Genomic DNA, 8,197 nt, shown 5'->3' with positions numbered 1-8,197 from the left:
AGTGGATCAAATTTTGGAAGTCAAGATTTCTGGTTCACCACAAGGGTGAAGAGCATACTCCCCTATTCCAATCATTTTCTCCCAAACACGCCAAGAAGATTCAGTTACCCCTTGCTTTTGAAACCAAATGGCAAGTCAAGATTTCTGATTCACCACAAGGGTGAAGAGCATACTCTCCTATTACCAAAAGACTCCAATCACAAGTTTTATGTGCCTATGAAAAATGAACAATTATTCAATGCCACACATGAAAACAAAAAAGCAAGAAATTTTGGGTTTTTATGCTTTGGGCAGCCCTGCAAACAATCGTTAGTAGCCCTTGTGCATTTGAAGCTTTGACATGCGTTCTTTTTATGCAATGTTTCAATTTTTTTCACAAGGATGGCAACCTGAAATCACAACTTGTTAGCAACAAAAGTTAGTGTGAAATAACATAAAAATCTGCAGTAAAAAGTGGTGAGTTGCTTCAAAAATCTAATTTATCTTCCAACCAAGTATATGCAAAGAAAGTGCAAGTTAATCACAAATGCTTTCATTTTTACTCTTTGGTTTTGACCTAGTCAACAAGATTGGACCTTTTTGCTATGATTTCGTATCCAAAAATAAAAATGAAAAGAAGAGACCCCTATTAAAAATCAGAGAGCTTTCCAAAAATGCAAGAAATTTTAAAAAATCTTTTCATTTGCTCTCTAGAGATTGATTTTGTCAAAACAGGACAAATTTATCAAATCGAGTTTTTGATCCTTAATAAGATCTCAAAATTCAAAACACAAAGAAAGAACCCCCATTAGAATTCAAAAAGCTTTCCGAAAATGTAAGTTTTTCCAAAAAAATCGCTGATTTGCGATCAAAAACAACTTTTTATGAAAAATAAAGAAAAAATCATAACTTCCGAAAATCACGTCAAAATGCTCTGAAAATTGGACTGAGACATTTTGAGCATATACCCAACTTACAAAAAAAAATTCAGAACCAAACTCCAAGTGGTTTAAAAGATATGATCAAATCTTTAAACCAACTAAATTTTTGGCCTTCAAACCAATCTACTTATGGGTTGGCCTTAAAATCCAAGTGATAATTCTACAAAAGCATTTGATTAGACCCAATATGCTGCTGTAAAAAATCAGAGATAAGAAATGAAAGCAAATGGAGCTAAAAATTTGATTCAAGCCCCACGGTGGGCGCCAAAAATGTACACTCGATTTGTGTCACACTCTAAACCCTTATATCCAAACGATTCCATGAGTTGGAATGTTCGGATGCCGGCTTAGAGCTCCCTATCCACGGAGTGCAAGAGAGTGTATTTCAAGTTCAAGGGCTCTCAGATGAGCCTTAGAGATACTCTTCTTGCTAGTAAACCATGCAATGGGAGGTTCCAAAGACAAGATGCAAGAATGCAAATGTCCCAAGGAGTTCCTCAAGGATGCAATGCAAATGAAGATTAAGCTAGAATGAGAATGTCAAATGCAGCTATGCTAAAACATGTATGAGAGTGTTACAATACCATTATTAAGCTATGTGAGATTAAGCTACATGTAAAAATGAAAGTTAAGCTAAGATGCTATGGTATGAGAGAATGTAGACAAGAAATAGAAGTTCTCCACAAAGCTCCAAAGAAACCTGTTAGAAAACCTGCAACATAACAATATTCAAAATGAGGATCCTTTGAGAGGGAAAGCTCTCTCCCTTTTAAAGATGTATGGACGGTAGAGATCAAGATGAAGATAGTGGATGATCAACGATGGAATTCAAAAATAGGAGTGATCCATGTGCACACACAAATCAACCAATAGAATATAAGTTGACTTGTCATATAAGACAAAAGTCACAAAGCCTTTTCTTTTAATTGCAAAATAGAAAAAGGACTTTATGTGTGCACTTTAAGTGGGTTAGAAGAAAGGGGTCTTTTATTTAATTAAAAGGGGACATGTTCTTTTAATCAAATAATGAACTTAGGATAGCATAGTCAAACTATAGGTTATAATCAAATAAATTTATTATTAGCAATTTGGTCTAGGTAAATGATTAAATTAATTTAGCCAAAATGCTGAGAAGGGGGCTAATAGTCTAGATGACCATTTTTAGGTGATTACAGAAAGATCTATCAGTTAACATGTAATTAATTATGCATTAAATTTAGATTCATGCAAACTCGGGACAAGATAATTTGACATCTAATAAGAAGTTTTTCCATATAATTGGTGAGGATTGGATAGTCTGTAATTGAAAATGTTGACATCTATTTTTAAAATTATAAAAATGAATAGAAAAACATCAAAGCTCATTCTTCATGTAATCAAAGAAGAAATACCCATCCCCATTTAGTATTTTTTTCATCAACTACAAGGAAGAAAATATGTAGACATTGTGTTGCAACTAAAAATACTATATTAGTGAAAAAATCAACTATATTGAACAAGAACATAGTGCAATCAAAGAAATAAATGCCCATCATAATATAAAACTCACATCACTCGCCATATCCATTGTCTCAGTTTCTTTCATGTTAGTTGTCACTAATTCCTCCTCCTCTTGTTATGAACATAAAACAAGAATTGCATGCATGTCTACTAGAACGTGACCATCTTTACTATTTGGCAAAACCCCCCCTTCCATTATGTTGTTATGGATAACCATATCCTAGTCTAAAGTTGTTAAATTTTGAGCCAATCCTGGAGAGAGTTTAGCTATGCTTTTGCAAGGATTAAAGGAAAAAACCATTGAAGAAACATTCACCATATTCATGCAACATAATGTGTTATTTACAACAGATACATAGGATTTATAAGAAAACCCTTTTCTTGAGAAAAATAGTATACAAATATATAAATGAGACCGAGGGCTTATCTAGGGCAAACAATAAACTTAAATTTTTTCGAAGGCCCTAGACTATTTTAATACTTTATGCTACCATTGCATCAAATGCAACCCTGGCTTCCATTATTTTTTGTTTTTTTTATGGCATTGCCTTGTACCCACTTGTATACGATGATGCCCTTTAAATTTACTCATCTATTGTACATGCTTCCACATTTTGTAGGAACATCTTATAAAGCATTTCCAAATATAAAATTTGAAACAAAATTTCATGCTTTATGGGAAGCTCCTTTGCGTCTAAGTGGAATTGTGTGAAATTTGATTTAAAAAGGTCTAGGAGGCAGTGTAGTCGAAGGCGGTGATATGTTGGTCAATTGTGTTTAATTAATATTTTTGGCAAGTTGTGTGAATCCCTACAAAGATCCTTTCCAAAAAACACAAAAAGAATGGTTTTGTAATATAAATTTATAAAAAAGAGTTAAGCGTGAGATACTATAAGTGGAGTGTGCCCACCATATAAAAACCTATTAGCTTATTTATATAAAGAATCTATTATGTATCTTATGCTATAGTTTAATAATAATGTATGAACTTCTTAGATGATACAATTAAATATTTAATTTATTGTCATGAGAAATGATTTCTTTTGAACTGTTATTTTTAATGAAGCATGAATCAATTTGTTTGACTTGAAGAACTATGTAGTTAAATTCTAATAAGAAATAGAGTGAAATAGCTTAAAGTAAATACCAAAAGAGCTCATTTAGATTGCAGGGGTGTATGTGTTTGATTTTAAAAATATTAAATATCAGTTGCAGTTGAAATAGCTTAAAGTAAATACCAAAAGAGCTCATTTAGACCACAGGGGTGTATGTGTTTGGTTTTAAAAAGATTATATATCGGTTGCAACACTTTTCAATAATAAACTCTATTGTCATCTAGTCCAATTTAGAATATACCTCTTTCAGATTCAAATCGTGGCAATGAAATAGCTTACTACCATCAAAGTAGTATTTGATTGATTGCCAATATTTTGCACATTTTTACATTTAAGTTTATCTATTTATATGTCCTTATTGTTTTTATATGATAAACTAGCACTTGCACCAATTAGTGCAAGGTTTTAGCTGATTTAGATTATGAGTTGCTATGTTTTGATAATTAAGTCCATTGCGATTGGTATTTGTCTTATAATGCCTAAGCATATTGGTATTATTTGAATTTGTAGATTAAAGTCAAAATAGGAGATATTTTTCACCACAAATTAGCTTTTTCCAATGCTTCATGTTTGTGAATAACACCTACATTCAAGGAGTGTTGTACTCTCTCTCTAAAATACATTTAAACATATTTCAGATTTCTCTTTTTGATAACATTGAATATATTTTCTATCCCCCCTTTCTTATAATGCTCATCATACGAATATTCTATATCTATCAATTTTATTTATACTTTGAGTGTCCATATAGCTATATGTCATTAATATAATAACTTGTTTACTAGTGACATATTTGTGCTATTCGATCATCTACATAAAATGAGTGATAAATGTTGGAGGTCCAACCTACTCTCCACTCTCTAACCACTATAGAGATCAGGAATTAGAGTAGATAGAAGACTTTAGACTAAGAATAATTAAGGTTAATGGCTGACAAAGAAGCCACATCAACCAACAGTGGCAACAATTGCCTAGAATTCATGGTACAACCTATTCAACAAAGAGAACATTGAGAAGTTTAGTGGTCTCATCGTTAGTATGCACAAAAAGCAAACTAAATTAACAAAGTCGATGCAGTAGGTATAGTGTCCCATAGGCTATTTCTCAGCTTTGTGGATGTTAAAATCTCATCTATCTATCTATCTATGGGAAGCAAAGGAGTGAACGAAGTCTCTTGAAGGTTTAGTGGATTCCCTTTCATGATATTATATAAAACAGAGTGAATGATGCCAAACAATTTGCACACAAGAAAGGGCTCACTTTACGGATTTGAATTGACCTTAGCAAATTAGCCATTTTCTCGACAAATTTCAGAAGTTGTAAGTGGTAGTTTAACATCTACAGTGACTTGTTGCCGCCAATTTGATCATTTTATTTCTCCTCAACATTCGAGAAAGAAGAAGAAGATCCAATTGATGAATCGACAGAAAATGTTGTCACTAGAACTCTGTTGAATAAATTTCATTGCACTAATTGAATGAGAAAAAAAAGGATGAAGAAGCACCCAATATCAAAATTTGCATGTTTAGTTGACATTTCTCTTCTAACATTTCTTGTGATGGAGAAAATGAGGATGAAGCAGCAGGATAGAGGAAAATTGGCCATGGGATCTACAACAAAAGATATGTCATGTAGACAATTTTTGATTGGAGTTCCAGCTGACAATTTTTTATTGGAGTTCCAGCTGACAATTTTTGATTGGAGTTCCAATTCGTAGTCGTAAAACTCCATTACACAAACAAATTGGAAATTATGAAATTATGATGTTCCTGGGCTTAGGACATCCAAAACCCTTGTTATTATGACTGATATTGAAATTGCTTCGTTGCCTTAGCCGTTCTGGAATGCTGCAATCTGCTATAATATTTAGTGAGAGGTAGGTACCAAAGAGAAGGATTTTAGAACTAGTTTTTGGTTCTAAAGTGCTTTGAATTTTGGCCAGAATTGAAATGAAATCATGCTAATCATCATTGGGATTTAGGATTCATTCTAAGAAGCTTTGAGTTCTCGTTGAGAGGCATTGAAATTGCATTAATCGTCATTGTAGTCTGTGATATTCCTTGAAATTTGCTCCATTCCATGTAGGATCTCCACCCTTAGTAGTTTAAAAATCTATTTTATCTGTTTGAAAGCTTTCTAAACATGAACTTGTTTAGTTGTTTAAAAGCTTTGAAAACATGGGTCAATTGTTGGAGCATTTGTTTAATATTGTGACAGGGATTTTGTATAAATGCATAATAGAGTCTTCTACACGTCTCCTCAAATTTATCGTGACAAAGAAGGAAGTGGTTGATGATACTGTACCCTCTCTCCAAAAGATCTTGTGCCCAAGAAATTATCTTCCTTAAGTGGAGTAAGTAACCTTTGTTTAACATGACAATGTTCTTTATTTTCATCTCCAACCCAATTTAAAATATGCTTATTTCAATGATATTCCAATTCTACGAAATGTTTTTGGCATTATGAATTATTGATGAACCAAAAGATCTCAACTCAAATTTCCAAACTCATTCCAAACTCATAATCTGAACTTCAAATTCTAGAATCCTGAACTTACGAGTCTACCATATTCCAGCTACCAAACGGTTCAGTGTACAGAATTTTATTTTAGTGTGGACTAAATGGTACCGATTGAACGACTTTCGTAAAAATGAGGTGAGAGTGAGCATGGACCATTTTCCAGCTGCGACCGCTGATAAAAAATGCTGCTAACCAAATCGTTTTGCCCGGCGGAGATCCGTCTATCGGGTAAATTAATTTCCAGATCAGTTGCATTCTGTTCTCTCTGGCATGTCTATGATAATCCGGATCTGTGGCGCAACGGTAGCACGTCTGACCCTAGTTTAAAAGTTTTTGCTTGCTCGGTTGACGTCGGGTTCAATTCCCTGCACTTCTTTCACTTTTACTAAGTTTTAAATTTTGAACAGCAACTAGGTCAATTTAATTGTTGTACGTTTTCGAGCCAAAACTGACTAAAGGAAGGACAATGGAGTGGAGATGCGGGGTATCGATCCCCGTACCTCTCGCATGCTAAGCGAGCGCTCTACCATCTGAGCTACATCCCCACTGCTGCTTGTGACTGTTTGTTGAATGCACGGGAGCCTAGATAAATCCTGCATTTGTCTTGTAGCTGAACCTAGTAAAGGCGTGAATTCTTGTGAAAACAAATGCCTAAACAAAGCCACGGTTTGGTTTTCTTGATGGTCGGTTTTGTTCTTACATTAACTTGTTATAGCTTGATAAGTAAATGACCCAGGTACTTTTGATTGTGCACCTGTTCTACGCCTTGAGAGGGTACTACTGTACTACTGTTTGATGGAACGAGTGTACCAGCAGATATCTCTGCTTGGTCCTTTGAGGAGAATTGTAATTCAAGGTAAGTCACCCAAGTTCATTTCATTCTAGGTCCGAAAACTGTAATCTAGTGATAAGCGACTGGAGTTTATTTCATTCTAGGCCTGCTCTATTCCATTTGAGGAAAATAAATCATAATTCAGTGTATGTTGCCCGAGTTTATTTTATGCTAAGCATCTCTAGTCCAAGTCCCTTTGAGGAGGAAAACTGTAATTCAGTCTTCTATTCCATTTGACAAAAATTGCAGAAAATTTGTAATTTAATGTATGTGACCCAAGTTCATTTAATTCTAGGCCTCTTCTTGGACAATTTAATGTCCAATGTCCTATCTCGTTTTAGGAAAGTAATTCAATGTGTGTGACCCAAGTTCATTTAATTCTAGGCTGGACAATTTAATTTCCAATGTCTATCTTGTTTTAGGAAAACTGCAATGAAATGTCCTATTTCATTCGAGGAAAACCGTAATTCAATGTTCTATTTTACATAAATGAACCAAGCTCATTTCATTTCATTCTAGGCCCGTTCTATTCCATTTGAGCAAAATCGTAAATTCAGCATAAGTGATTCAAGTTCATTTCATTCTAGGTACCTTCTATTCCATTTGAAGGTAATTTTCTTTTCGGTTCTTGGTGTTCAAGTTTTAAAACCATACTAGTGGTACTCTCTCTTGTCTCGTAGAGTTCAATAAGGCCAACAAAAACAAAAATCTAACTTCCATCATTAGCTTCTTCCTTTCCCCTTTCCTTACTCCAGTGTTTGCAATCGTTTCTTTGCTATATGATTGGTATATGCTTCTTTGCAACTAGCTCAAATAAAGATGAAAATAGGCCATGTTGAAGTGCAGACATACCAAAGACCTACAACTTTTACAACATATTCTAAAACTATAGACACCTACAACTTTTACAACATATTCTGAAACTATAGAGAAATTATAAAAATTACGAAAACGAAAATATCAGAAAAATCAAAGAAAGCATAACACTATACTCTAAGATCACTAATAAATCATTTACTTCCTAATAGCCATCCTATGTGGACAATAGCCCTCCTTTGTGGACACTAACAACAACATCAACCAAATATCTAGACCTGAAATATTATATTAACTCCAACGTAATATTCCCTCAACTAAATCGGACACTAAACTAGAAATGCGACAGCAAACAACAAGACCATACTAGGAGGGAGCTCTATAGTTAAGTGTGTTCAAGCTGGAGTAGTGCTGGGATGGGTGACCTCCCTAGAAGTCTCAATGCTTCACCACTGTGAGCATCACCTAGATCCAATGCATGTTAAGTGTTCTGT

At 34.1% G+C, this 8,197-nt stretch overlaps 1 non-coding gene across 1 annotated transcript; it reads right to left on the bottom strand.

Annotated features, from left to right (window-relative positions):
- Window positions 1-6,527: 6,527 nt before the first annotated feature.
- TRNAA-AGC (transfer RNA alanine (anticodon AGC)) lies at window positions 6,528-6,600 on the bottom strand. Its single transcript has one exon. It is a non-coding gene; the product is annotated as a tRNA-Ala (tRNA).
- Between the last annotated feature and the right edge of the window lie 1,597 nt (window positions 6,601-8,197).

This window comes from Cupressus sempervirens, chromosome 4, assembly GCF_028749045.1.
Source record: "Cupressus sempervirens isolate cs-2001-9-10 chromosome 4, ASM2874904v1, whole genome shotgun sequence".
Lineage (NCBI taxonomy): Eukaryota > Viridiplantae > Streptophyta > Pinopsida > Cupressales > Cupressaceae > Cupressus > Cupressus sempervirens.
Note: the sequence above shows the minus strand (reverse complement) of the source record. Positions and strands in the feature narration are given on the sequence as shown.